The sequence below is a fragment of the Ambystoma mexicanum genome, chromosome 3q, assembly GCF_040938575.1.
Source record: "Ambystoma mexicanum isolate Mex_15411 chromosome 3q, UKY_AmexF1_1, whole genome shotgun sequence".
In the NCBI taxonomy this organism is placed as follows: Eukaryota; Metazoa; Chordata; class Amphibia; order Caudata; family Ambystomatidae; genus Ambystoma; species Ambystoma mexicanum.
Window position 1 is genome coordinate 1,099,795,737 of NC_090926.1, and position 14,589 is coordinate 1,099,810,325.

Here is a 14,589-nt window from a genome sequence, read left to right on the forward strand (position 1 = left end):
AGCGTTGGAAAGACTCCAAAGTCTGGGGCTGACGTTACACCGGAAGAAGTGTGAGTTTCTGAAGGACCGGATAGAGTTCTTCGGGTTCGGATTCCACGCTGGGGGCATTTTGCCCGACCCGGAGAAGGTGAGAGACATTCGTGAGGCACCCCTCCTTCCCCAGAGTCACCAGCTGAGATAAAAAGCTTTCTCGGTATAGTGAACTACTGCGGACGCTTCATTCGGGACCTGGCTTCACTGTCGGAGCCCTTGTGGGCGCTGACGAGAAATGACGTCCCGTGGGCCTGGACTCCCAGGGAGCAGAGAGCCTTTGCAGAAATCAAGAACGCCCTGTCCCGTCAGGAGACCATGGCATACTTTAGCCCAGACAAGGAGTCAGAGATAGTAGTGGATGCCAGCCCACTTGGCCTAGGGGCGGTGCTGATGCAGGCGGACTCACAAGGACTCATGCGCCCAATAGCGCATGCCAGCAAGGCGCTCACGGAAACGGAGAAACGTTACTCCAAGATTGAGAGGGTGGCCCTGGCCATTCTGTGGAGCTGCAAGCACTTCAGGATATACATTCTTGGCAAGCCAGTTGTGGTGGTCACTGACCACAAGCCGCTCATCCCGATCATGGTGGGCGCCTCCTCCAAGCCACCCCCACGCATCGAACAGTGGATGCTGTTGCTTATGGAGTAGGGCGTCAAATTGCAGTATCGCCCGGGGACCCACAAACCGGCGAACTACTTGTCCAGACATCCAGGAGCCGGGCGGCCCCATGACACTGCTGAGGTAGTGGACAGTATAAAGATGGTGCGCAATGTGGTGGAGGCAGCCCTGTCGGTGGCCCGGGCACAACAGGAAATTGCAAGCGCCTCCGGAGAGGATGAAATATTCCTGGTAATCAGGGAGGCGATGGAGAGCGGCGAATGGAGGGAAGTGCTCGCCAACAACGCCCGACGGGAGGCCGGAGCGAAAAAGGACCATCAGGCACTGTGGAGGGGGCGCCATGAGCTCTCTGTGACTGAGGTTGGCCTTCTGCTTTGGGGTCGCCAGATTGTCATCCCACGAACCTTGGTGACCAAGGTACTCCACCTCGCGCACAAGGGACACCAAGGCGCCGCCAAGACCAAGGCGCGCCTGAGGCTGAAGGTGTGGTTCCCAGACCTAGAACAAAGGGTGGATGAATTTGTGCGCACGTGCATTCCGTGCCAGGCGGCCAGTCCGGCAGAGAGAGGTCCGCCCATCATGACCATGGAAAGGAGTGAGCAACCGTAGGGCACGGTGCATGCCGATTTTGGCTCCACGGGTCGAGGAATGTACTTCTTGGCGGTCGTGGACCAGTGGTCACGCTATCCGGAGGTTGAACTGGTGGAGTCCACGGTCAGCGACCACACCATCTTGGCGCTGGAGATGATGTTCACCACTCATGGTTTTCCCACAGAAATATGCTCGGACATTCCAAGGGCAGCAGTTCGCCAGGTACTGTGAGGAGAGAGAGATCAAACATCGGAAAGTTTACCCGCTCTGGCCCAGGGCGAACGGCCAAGCTGAGTGCTTATTGCGAACACTTAACAAGATCTTCCGCATTTCGTTGGATGGGAGAAGGGAACTGCGTCAGAACCTTTTTGAGTTCCTCCGTGAGTATGGGACAACAACCCACCAGTCCACAGGGGTTGCGCCGGCCGAGACCCTGTTTAAGCGCTGTCTCAGAGGGTTGTTGCCTGAGGTCGAGGGGCGACGCCCCGGGGTGATTAACAACCACCGCGTGCGCCAAGAGCGGGCGGCCCGTAGTGAAAAGGAAAGTACCCGCCGGAACATTCAATACAAAACGATCGAAGTGGGCGACACTGTACTGGTCCGGAACAGGCGGCCGGAAGGGAAGATGTCCCTCACATATGAGGCCCAGCCATTAGGAGTGACCCATATCAAAGGGTCCACGGAAGACCCGCCAGGGACCCCTCTGGAGTCTTCTGCCACGGGGCCACGACTGGCGACACCGCCGGCGGATGAAGGACCTCCAGAGGCCTCGGGAACCCCGAGGCTCCCTCGAGAGGACGAGAGGAGGTACCCGAGCCGGGAGGGGCGACAACACCCATCGAGGTTCCAGGACTTTATCATGGACCCAGTCTCGTAAGATCTCGAGAACTGTTCCGGTACACCACTGTTGTGTTTGTTGTAGTTATGGTTTGCACGTGTTTGTTGTTTGGGGGAAAAGGAGGGATGTTGCATAGTACGCAAGTTATGTGAGCATGCGCGAGCCTCGTTATGGCTCACGTATGCGTTGTTGAATAAATGAGGTCCCGGTCGTCAGTTGCAGCCGGTACTCCGTATCAGCAACACGCGTCCCACGTCTGTCATTGTGTGGCTTCGTGTGTGTGATTGTACGCACAGGGGGCCCTGGGGTCACACGCTACCTCTAACACACAGCACTCAATCACCAGTGTTATGGCACTGGATGCGGGCCTAAACATAAAGGCGCGAAGCGGGACCTTTTATTGCTTTCTCCTGCGTCAGCAGGACTTCATGCTGCGTGTCACATGACACAACACTGACCAGAAGATGTTTGCATTTCCATTAACCCCAGGGTGCAAAGTGGCAATTAAACATTTTACGTTTCAGAGATCAAATAGGATTGTACCCATTGGGAATAGTGATTCCTTTTTTTTTTACTTATTAGAATATCATTTACTCCCAACTCCAAAAAATGCTCATACAAAATCTTACCCATAGCCCTGTCTGCAGGAGCCGATGCAGGGGATAACTTCCCCATCATTTTGTGGGCTTCACCATTTGCAGAAATGAAATGATGCAATGGAAAAAATGAGATGGGCAACAAAAAAATATAGGCTGGTGATGTCATGGCAGAGAAAAAACTCCAAGATTTGCAAACAGAATCAATCAGGGTTTGTGGCTCAGTTTGGACATATTATGCTTGAGTGTCCCCAATTGCCTCCTTTCTTCACTTGGATGTAGCCTTACATTTTGTATAGCTTTTCCACACAAGTACGGGTGGAGTCGGGGGGAAGAGTGGATCGGATGCCCCTGCTGGCTCCTCCCTGGTGCCCAGTGCACCCCCCATTGCCTCCGGCAGGGCTGGCGCTCAATCAAGGATAGCACTGATCACCCGCCCTAATATCTTTTTAAAAAACTTGATTGTCATACCGACGTGTACGGAGCAGCGTGCTACTCAAAGGGTTGCCGAGCAAAAGCAACCATGTGATTGCCGTTGCTGCATGCACACCACTGTGTGCCCCAGGGACTCAAGTTCTTTAACTGTGTGCTGGCGCTGTTCACCTAAATTTGTCCAGTGTGCTGCCTGGCTGTTCCTTTGCTCCCCCCCCACTCCTGGCGAGAAGCCCTAAGGTAAGTGTGTGTATTTTGTGATTGTGTTATGTGTCTGTATGTATGTATGCTTGCATGTGTGTTTGAATGTGATGATTTCTTTTAATTATACTTTTTTATATCTTGTTCTTGATGTACTTTTAGCTTTTGCTTACTTTGATTGCAAATGTCATAATGATAAATATGTTGATCCTATTGGTTTGGTGCTCGCATACTCTTTGGAGTCTTTGGAGTCATGTTTGCACCAAGTAAGGTCCCTACGAATAAATAAAGAAATGAATACATTCATAATAAAATTAAAATAAACGAACCAAACTCACCTAATCTACAAGTGGAAGCCAGCGAGCCAGACGTCCTAACAGTTTTGTAGCGTCTAGTAAAATTTCAGATATCTGATCTGATCTAGAGTGGATTTATTAAAGAGATCTCCGTGGAGGCCAGGTACATCCATGTCATCATTGACCATCTTGGTGTTCTGGCCAATTCAGGAGTTGGTCCATGCAATGAATAGGATGGTCTGTTTCCAGGCCCAATAAATGTTCAATCAAGACTATTGGGATTTTGACTGAGCAGCCTTAACCCTTAAGAGAGTGTATGTTTGTCCTGAATCGCCATAGGAAACCATTGTAGTTTAATTAAGGATGTTTTAACTTTTGCTTTCAATACATCTCCTAAAGTCTCATGCGCTTTTTAGATTTCATTCTTACAGACACATGAAACTAGCATCAACTGAAGCACTTGTTTGGTTGCTGTGGGCTCTTCTAGTAGTAGAAGGGGTCCCCTTTTTCACAAGTAAAAATTTGGACATGTGGTCACACCCCCGGTTTCTGGTTTTAGTGCCTCCCCCCTTTGATGTGCTTTGATATAAACTTAATATAGATTTGATATGAAAATATTAAAAAATGTTGATATCAATATTATATCAAATGTATATTGAATGTAAAGTGTTTTCTAATGTATATATCGGTTTTGATATAAAGTGAATATACATATTATAGAAAATCTATATAAACGATCTTGCTTGGTCGAGTGCAGAGAGCGAAGTGAGCTCTGAAGAGAGGGACTGTGAATATAAGGTTTTGCATAGCAACGTGTTGATGACATCACAGAGGGTTTCCATCCTTGGGTGATAGGAAGCGGATATACATGGTATATCAAATTGATAAGCTTCCCAAAGATTTTGATAGCAATTTTATTGAACCCCAAAAATGTTCATATAAACTTTATAGGAAGCGGAAAATGATATCAAACAATTTTGCTCCGTTGTCGGGCCGCGACTGGGTGACCTGGGTGACCTGCGTGACCCAGCAAAGCATTCGTAGGAATCCTGAGCTGCAGGAGGAACATCGCTGGGTCAGCAAAGCCACAGATAGCAGCTGGAAAACTATGTGAGGCACCACAGAGCTTGTGATGTTGGGGGACCTCGCAGGCAAGCCATATGATCCAACCGGTGATTGTACCAAGCAGGGGGACACCAGGATGGCAGGTGAGCACGAAAAGAGTACAATGAATACTGATTTGAATGGAAGCAGGTATTTTTGTGAATATCGATTATACTTAAAGCAAGTTTAAACACTTTTTAATACTGATCTAAGTGAAAGCAAGTTTGAGCACTTTTGAATACCGCTCATGGTGAAAGAAAGTTTGAGAAACTTCATGTTGCATGGAACTGTATTATATGAGAAAACAAGCATTGGCAAAAGCCAAGAGAATACCAGGAACTATATGACCCGAGAAAACAAGCATTGGCAAGCGCCAAGGGAATTTAAGGAACTGTATAATCTAAGAAACCAAGCATCGGCAAGAGCCAGGAGAATATAAGAAAGTGCAACAAGTGCATGGTGGGAAAACCACGCCCTAATACAAGGTCAGGAGGGTGTGATCTATGAATCAAGCACCTCTGTCAAACTGAAGCAGTGGCCACGTGTTGGTGACAAAACAGCAAGTAAAGTGTGGTCCGACAACTGTGTCTAGACTGAGTGCAACTTTATATGGGAAATCCACTGAAAACACACACAAAGAAGCTTGTGTTTGAATTGTAAGGAACTTTTATATGATTTGACGTCAATTAACTGAACTTCGTATGTGAATTTGTGAAAGGTAACAATAGCAGAAGAGCTGGGAAGTGTCTCAAGGAATTGTGTATTTTTGGAAAAGCTTAAAGAACTGAACTGTTGGGGAAAGAAACCCCTGTGCCCTGTGAACTATCTTAAACTTGGGGAAGGGAAAGCTGGTTACAAGCTGGAGCTGGAAGAAGCTCTGAACTCTTATTTGGAAACTACTTAATGTTGATGCTGACATCCCTACTCATTGTATACATTTAGATGTGAGGGCAAGTATAGGGGTTGGACAGAGACAGAGCTTTGCTTTGGACTTCCTGGCACAGACTATCCTTAGTTGTTTTAGGAAGGGAAATCCCACCTCTGCATAGGGCAAGATAGGCCTTATTCAGTCAGAAGACTTTGGTCAGTCAGAGTCCCAATTGGGTACCTCGACAATGCCCAGAGGGACCAGGGGCATGGATCCTGCTGCAGAATGTGGAATAACCAATCCCACAACACTGCAGCCTCACATCCCATTTACAGATCTTCTTCCCTTCCCATTTACCGATCTCTGCTAAATCTCATCAGAACACTCTGCTCAAGAGAAAGATGAGCCATGGTACAAGAATCAGTAACTTAATGGTTTCTTCACAGATGGGAGAAAAGGTCTTTGCGCCATTACTAGCTGGAGGTCAAGGAATGTGAAGTTTCCCCGTGGCTTCAGTAAAAAGTGCAGGCAACCTATGTCCTGGTTCCTAGAATACTGCTGAATGCATGAAGGGGGACCTCCTGAAGGAAGAGGCAAAGAGAGACAGAACAAGAAAGATGAAAGTTGGAGGAAATATGTTTTTTAAATGTCCCACAAAGCAATGTGCACTGTCCCTCTATGTAGGAGGGGCACCTTAGCAGCTGAAAGTCAAAAATAACATGTTGTGGAGGAGGTGCATGACAAGAGGGTCACAAAGCTAATCACAAACTCATAGAAGGTATCTTATTTATTTTATAACAAACTTTCCTTCACTCCAGGCTCTACCTTTCAAGATGGAGGGTACCCCTTCAGCGACTATAGTTCAATCACAGTGAGATGTGTGGTGTAGATGCAGGGTTCAATGCACCTGCTGAGACAGCCCAAAGCATGAGATGAAGATGCGTGAAATAGGAAGGGCCTGTGATATCTGCAGCCACCACACGTAAGAGGAAGGTTTGTATCTGTGGCCAATCAATTATTAATTCATCAGGGACCCCGCTTCAAGGAGATTATAATTGGACCAGCTGGAATTCAGTTTTAACTCTGGTGAGTTTAACATTGAAAGCACCTAGTAAACTGGAATACAACCTGTTATTGCACGCAGAAGATGCAGAGCTTCCCCACGAAGATTGATCTTTACACCTGATGAAGGCCACGTCACTAAAAGCAATTGTTGGCCAATAGTCAAAACCGGTTGGGATACATGGAATCTTCTGTGAGGAGACACATTTCTTTTGTTAAAGTAGGATAATGAAAGTGTTCTAATTATAATATACACTCTTATATGAACCCTTTAACAAAATAGTAGTGAACATTGGAATGTATGTATGCTTGTGGAATTTGAGGTAGAAGTGTGATCTACATGGTAAATGTGTGTGCAGACGATGTTATGCTGATCCATGAAAACGTTTGTATATCTATGATTTTTATTTATTTATTATATTTGTTATGCGCCCAAAACACTAGGGTACCACAGTGTAGGTTACAGGTAGAGTTTACAATCTTAAATGGAACAAGGAAATTTACAATCTTGCAAAGTGACAAAACAAAATAACATTCAAAAGTTGAAGAGCAATCTTTACATTCTGGCTTATAACAAGTACATTAGGGGGCTTGTTGTATGAGCACTTGGAGTAGTCTGGGTAAAGACTTGAGTCTCATAGAGTCAGAATTTATTAAAGAGCCAAGTCTTAAGTAGTTTTTTGAACTGCGGGAAGGTGGGTTCATTGGAGATGAACGATGGTAGGGCATTCCAGATCCTAGGGGTGGCTACAGGGAAACTCGAATTACCTGATCTGGAATTGTTGTACTTAGGGTTGAACAGGATAGTGTTGGCATTGGACCAGAGTGTTCTGTTGTTGGTTTTGCGAGTGATACACTGGTTGAGGTAGGTCATAGCCTGATGTGCGATGCATTTGTTGCTGATGGTGAGAGTTTTGTGTTGTATTATTGCTTGAATGGGGAGGCAGTGGGCATCTTCTCTGTGCTGAGTTATGTGATCCCTCTTTTTGATGCCTAGTGCTGATCTCAGTGCTTTGTTTTGAAGAAGTGCATTTTATTAAGGTTTTTCATTGAGGTCCCTAGTAGCAGGATGTTACAATAATCCATCTTAGCCAGTATGAGAGCTATAACCAAGGTTATGCAATTTTGTGGTGTGAGAAAAGGTCGGCTTAATGATATAAGTTTGGCAGTATACGAGGTTGAAGAGGCGAGAGCATTTACATGCTTGTCCATAGTAAGGCTGGAATCAAGGTAAACCCCTAGGATTTTAACTTGATGTGAGATTGGAATGGGGTGCCATCTATAGTTATAGATGTGTATTTTGGCAGTAATTTGCTGAGACGGGTAGGGGCACCTACTATGAGGATCTCTGTTTTTTCGCCGTGGAGGCATAAGCTATTTGTGGCCATCCAGTTTTGGATAAGGGAGTACATTTTGTTTATAATGGTGTCTTGTTCAATATTGCCTGTAATAGGAATAAGAATCTGCGTGTCGTCAGCGAAGTTGCTGTAGATTACCCCATAGCATAAAGGGCTGCGAACAATAGCTTAGTATAGGCATTGTACAATGTGGGGGATAGGCAGGAGCCTTGAGGTACACCTAGAGGTACTGGTATGGGGTCGGCTGCTTCATTGCCTATGGCTACTCTGGAGGTGCGGTCTGACGGGAAGGATTTAATCCAGAGTGTAGCTTCATTGGAGAAGAGGAAGTTACCTGTTAATGTTTGGCATAGTTTATTATGGTCCACTAGGTCGAATGCTGCCGACAAGTCCAAAAGTAGGAGGATGCATAGGTTCCCCGTGTCTCTGATAGCATCTATTTGGTTCTTGAGATCCAATAGAGCTGTCTCTGTGCTATGTCGTGGGCAGAAGCCTGATTGTCTGTCTCCAAGTAGGTGGTTATTTTCGAGGAGGGATTGGACTTGAATGTAGGCAATTTTATCAATGACTTTAAGGAGGAAGGGCACAGTGGTGATGGGACGGTAGTTAGTTGGAATGGTAGGGTCTAACGTAGGTTTCTTCAGAAGAGGTATAACCCATGCTTCTTTAATATTGGAGGGGATGTGGTTGGTGCTGAATGAGATGTTGATGAAGTTGGTGATAGTGGGTGCTAGGGCTGGGGCACATTCCTTGACTAGTTTAGCGGGGAAACTGTCACCTTTGCAATTGGAGGGCTTGAGGGAGGCTATGGTTTTAAGTACCTGTGAAATAGTCACTGGTGAGAATTGGAAGAGTGGTAGATAACGCTTTGGGTCTGCCTGTTTGGTGGTGGGGAGTACTACTATGTGAGTTAACACGTTTTTTTGTATTACAATTTTGTTTTGAAGGGTATTTATTTTGGATGTAAGTACATCCTGAATAGTAGTACACCATGCTTTGCTTGCAGTGGCGGGACTGGGTGGTGGAATCGGAGTTTCGAGTTCTCTAATAATAAGTTAATAATTCTATACTATTAGAGGCTGCGTTAGTGATGCGTGTATTCAGGTAGTTAGTTAGAACAGCAAGTTTGTAGGTTTTGGAGATGTCGATGAGTTCTTGTTTGACATTGCTGGTGGGTTTTTTTCTGAAAGGTGCTCTAAGGTTCTCTTTTTTCTTTGTAGTTTGATAAGTTCATCATTGAACCAGTTATTGCTATGTCTGGTTTTGGGTATTTAGCTTTTGAGTGGGGCTACTTCGTCTATTGTAAGTTTCAGGCAGGTATGGTAGTGTAGTGAGATGCTATCTGCCTCAGTAGAGGTGTGAGGTAATGTGTTTAGAGCTTTGTGGAGAATGGGCATTAAATATTAAGGAGTGAGCTTGCGTCTATTTCTCATTAGAGTGGGGAAGATGGTGGGGGCGGTAGGAGCTGTAGTGATGGTAGTTGTTATGTTGAATCGTATTAGTGCATGATCGGTCCAAGAGATATTGCATATGTCTTCTAAAGTGGTTGCTGTGTTAAGAGTAAGGATCTAGTTCAGGATTCTCCCTTTTAAGTGGTTAGGGGCGTTCACTATTTGGGTAAATTGCATTTCTAGGAAGGCGTTGTGTAAGGCATTGGCTTTACGTTCTGTCACATCACTGAAACCAAGATTAATATCTCCTAAAGTATAGGACTCATGAGCAGAGGTAGGTCTGACTCTAGGGAGTTGGTAGAGCTGGGCGGCTCTATAAACTATCAGGAAATTGATGGTAGTTTTTGAGTCTGTTGCTAGCTTGAGTGAGAGTAATTCATACCCTGTTAGCAGTTCTGTTTTGCACTCCCTGAATTTCCGAGAAGTTTTTGCAATTATGGCGACTCCACCTCCAATGGTTTTGTGTCCGTCCGCTCTCAGAATGGTGTAATCCGGCGGAATAGCTAGCGACATTAGGGGGCCTGATGCTGCATGGAGCCATGTCTCGGTCAGGGCTAGGAAGTCTAATTAAAATTCTAGGATGAGGTCATGCACATTGATAGCATGAGCTCCTAGGTATCTAACGTTTAGCAGACCACCTTTCAGGGGTGGTGCAGGTGGTGGAGTTTTGGTGATAGGGGGCAGTGGGCTAAGTATGGTGTTCTGTATGGGTGTTGAGTGTGAGGGTGGTTGTAGAGGAGTTAGAAGCGTGGTGGTACTATGGGAGACAGGACCGCTGAGGGGCTTGTGTGTAGAGATTGTGATGGTAGGAGGGGGGATTGTGTTTTTTTTCTCAGCGAGATGTTGGTGAGTGTGAGAGGTGAGTCTTAGTCTTCTGATGCGACCTAGTAGAGGTCTAGTGTGTGTTTTTTGGCTAGGGTGAATAGGTTGGTGTGAGACTCCCATGCGGGCGGAGAGTCTTGCTGTTCTTGTAGGGCCTAAGATGGGTGTAGAGTGAAGTTGAGGGATGTGCATATTGTCTATGTCTGTTGTAATGATGTGGGCGCTATTGTGGTTAGGAGGACAAAGCGGGAAGGCTGTTATGTTTGGCAGGAATGGGGTAGGGCATGGTGTGGGGTAGTGTCTTGGACATAGTAGACATGCTGTGCCTGTACCTAGATGGATGAAATTGCCATTAGTGTAGGTAATAGGGTGGTTCATGTTCTTGTTCAGGTTGTGTGGTTTCATTTGTGTTAAAGAACTGGTAAAACAGGCTCTAGTATTTGACTGGGTCCTTGAGTATAAGTATGGAAGAGATGGAGGCTATAAGGGCAGTAGATGTTAGCCAGAGTGAGAGGAGGTGAATGGTATACATTTGTTATTTTGGGTGAGTGTCTAAAAGCGGAATTAGGGAAGGGGCACGTGTATGGGTTAGTGGGGTGCTACTTAGTAGTACTTGAGCTGGATGGTGTGCGATTTAACGTGATCGGTAGGAATTTAGATAGGGTACATTGCTAGTGGAGTGGACAGTGGAAAAATGTGACTTTGTATTCTATAATAATTACGTACAAAGACATTGTATACATAGTAGTCAAGAACGGAGTACAAACATTGCGTGATATGTTAAGAAAATATGTTATGTAACCCGTTAGTCTCAAGGCAGACAGGTGAGCAGTTGTACTTTACGGAGGGGGGTGAAAATTGCATTTGCTAGTAAAGATGCTAACAGTACAATCAACGTGCGAATTGCAGTATGGGCAAAATACATTTTCTGAAACAGAGAATATGCAACACTATATAGTTCAGGATAATAAGGGTTTGTGTACTATGCCTTTATAGTGTAATGCAGCATCATACCAACACGGTTTACCTTATACGAATGCTTAGTCTTGCAGTGATAGACCTCGAGGTGGTTTTGTGTGAACAAGTATGCGAGTAATGCAATTTAGGATACAGACAATGTCACATCGATAATGCGACTCTGCTTCATTACGAATAAGACAATCTGGTGCTTGTGTGTGGGACACGTAAGAGTTATGCCTTTAGAGTCATTTCCTTTTACCACCTGATTTGAGACATCAGGCTAATGTTCTGGGTCATCGTGCAGGTCATGCAGAGGGGGCACGGGTAGGGGTGCTGTAGGGAATTATCGGGCAGAGGTTTCAGGCGATGGCGACTGGAGGTACTGGGCAGGCACGGGACAGGTAGTTTTCCTTGGGGCGTGTTCCTTAGGGCAGTGGGCTGGCTTACGCCTCGCCGGCGTAGGATTGGCTGAATAAAAAGAACCAGCAGCCAATCTGGAATAGTAGCCTGACTGGAAGAAGGGCTATTGAAACAATTCGGCAAACATGGTGAGGTCGGCCATCTTTGAATAGGCAGGGCCTCGTGGGGAGCAATGGATTCCTGTGCTGGGATGCTCACGGCCAGATGAAATCAGAAGAATAAGGGGAACGGAGATAATTCGATCCCCATGTAAATGAAACAGATTCAAGTGCAGCGCAATCCCCGTGTTAGTGGCGGATTGTATATGTGGATCCTGGATTACTGTAGAATACCTCGTTGCCTTACCTCAAAGCCTGGGTGAGCTGTGAGGTGGGGGCCACTGCTCCGGCAGTGAAGTGGAGCTCCTGCTCCTCTGGAATTCGGCAGCCATCTGTGGATTGGAACTGGGTACACTTATTTTACTGTTGTGTTAAAACAATACTCAGAATAACAAATATGTTTTTATCCACCAAATGTGATTGATCTGGGAAGCTAATTAGGGGGTCTAATGGAAAGAAACTGAGTGATCAAATTTTGACCTTGGGGAATTTGCTTTGAATAGTCTTATTCTGAAGATGTCTTGTAGTCTAAGGAGGAGTGAGGAGTAGCAATAGCCCATCCAAGCACACACAACATGTAGACTGTCACAGTACACATTCTCCTCAGGTCCGGAATGGCCTTTTTCTTGCTTATAACGCCTTTTTGCATTACCAAAGCTTGACTTTTTTATGAGAACAATCTTGCTCGTTAGGATTTTCTCCAACGAAAAAGGAGACATCAAGCGCTTGCTTACACAGGCGCACAAAATGAATGGATCATTTGTTAACTGGTTCCAGTTCCTCTGCTGAGCTCATATGTTCCTGATGGCAAGCATTTAGCACAGGCTGGCATAGCATAGAGCCAGGTCCTACAATGGTCTTTAGTTGTATTTAATGAGGTCCATTGAGAGGGTAGGTGATAATGATGAGGATCACGGAGAGAGGTCAAATGTGAAAGGTGAGGAAATCAGCCACAGAGGACAAGGCGAGGGCCAAGTGTAAAAGGAGATGAAATCACACATTGACGACAGAGAGTGGCCATTCGTGACAGGTGAGCAAATGCTATGTTCTTTACACGGGATTGGTATATCCTGGCTCTACCATTTACGCAACCTCATAGCGCTGGCAATTTTATAATGCAATTGCTATGTGCTGTGGTCACCTTGTCTTTATGAATCATTATTTCTTCTTCTCCTCATTCACTCCCACATCATTGTTTGTGTTATGGACACAGCAAGTGTCTGGGAAAACACGGTGCCTATTTTCCAAGTCATCGGAACAAAATAGGGGGTGCAAAAACCAGTTATACAAGAGGTGCAGCTGCTTTAACACCACTTTCAAGGCATTTTCCTGTTTTCTACAGGCATAGCTTGGTTATCTATTGGCTGTATCATTTTCGCTGGGCCTGCAAAAGCAACATGGTTTTACGTAAGCATGACATTTTCATACTAGCAGAATAGGAATCCATCATTATGCCTCCAGGAAGAGTTCCTTTCCATGAGACAGAGTGGAAAAGGGAGTAAAAGAAAGTTTCCTCGCTTTTACTCTTCCATTGTATATTGAGCAGTGGGCACCTTGGAAATTGCATGAAGGGAACTCAACAGCAAGTGGTAACATTTGTGCTCCTCTGCATGTAATTGACGTTTTATAGAAAATGAGACTGTGCGTGTTTGTGAGGGTGGATGAGAGTATTGCTGCCTGACCATTCAGCACACTGTAGTACTTTCTTTAATACCCTTTTGTGGAGCCCACACCGCCTCGCATGATGACCCTCATGGATCCCTAGTGATCCCAAGGCAGAGACATTTTTATGGCAGGGCAAAAGGGGCACTTGCCCAGGGCCCCCAAAAGGCTGCCCGGTCTAAAGAAGTAAGATTCCATTGTCCAGCAGACTTAAATAGCACACTCCAGGATATTTTATGGGGTGCTGCTGAGGTGCTAAACCTATTTCCTGTCTGTTTTGACAAGTAGTGATAGTGATAATTCCTCATGTAATGCTTTCTGTGTTCACTGTGGAATACATCATTTGTGTGTTCTGTACGGCACAACTCCTGAAGCATTCTTTCCTTCCTGTGGGAATTATGGTGATCATGTGCAATAGCCAACGTTGAAATGCATATTGATAAATTGAGTGCCAAAGTGGTTCAGAAGTTAGCTCAGTGTGTTAAGCACGCATTGCAGAGATGTGTGTTCATATGAAAGATTAAAAGAGCACATTCCAGCGAGGCTGGCTGAACCTTTTCTATGTCTGAAGTTTATAAACCCACCAGCATATGTACTTGGCTTTGCAGCATAACAGGTGCTATTATCAGTAATGTACCTGCACCAGATAGGGGTTGCTATAAAATCAAACATGTCATTCGTATGGTGAAGGTGTAGAAATTGATTTGTTCAGATGGGGCGTTCGAAAACCTAGGCAATCCCCTCCAAAGATGAGCATAAACTATTAGTCCAAGAGGTGAATAAGTATCCAAATTCAAGACTGTGGAACCAAAGTGTTCATGCTTGTATCCTGGCTTTGCCAGCAGATGATACAGTGATCCTGTTCAAATCAACTACTATCTCTTGCATTACTGTGCTGTCTTCTGTGAGGTTTGCCTTCTTGCAAGCTTGAGGCATTGTTTAGCTCATAACTTGATATTTCTTCTTATGTAGGACATTTGAGTGGAAGGGGTGGTAGACAGGAAAAAGCGGACCAGATGTTGCAGGCCTTGGGCAAGCATATTTTAAGGTCTGCTCGTTTGACACAAAAAACAGTTTGCTTTTTGTATACAAGTCAAAGGTTTTTCTGCACGTTTATGACTGACAATTTCACAAGCCATTGTTTTGGAAGTATTTAAAGCTTAAAAGTACAAAAGCCAT

General features: G+C 45.4%; 1 protein-coding gene across 2 annotated transcripts in view; it reads right to left on the reverse strand.

The window, feature by feature from the left end:
* The window catches only part of LOC138447643 (G-protein coupled receptor 54-like), a 501,667-nt gene that overhangs the window by 131,046 nt on the left and 356,032 nt on the right, over positions 1-14,589 (reverse strand). The gene's annotated exons all lie outside the window — the stretch shown is intronic.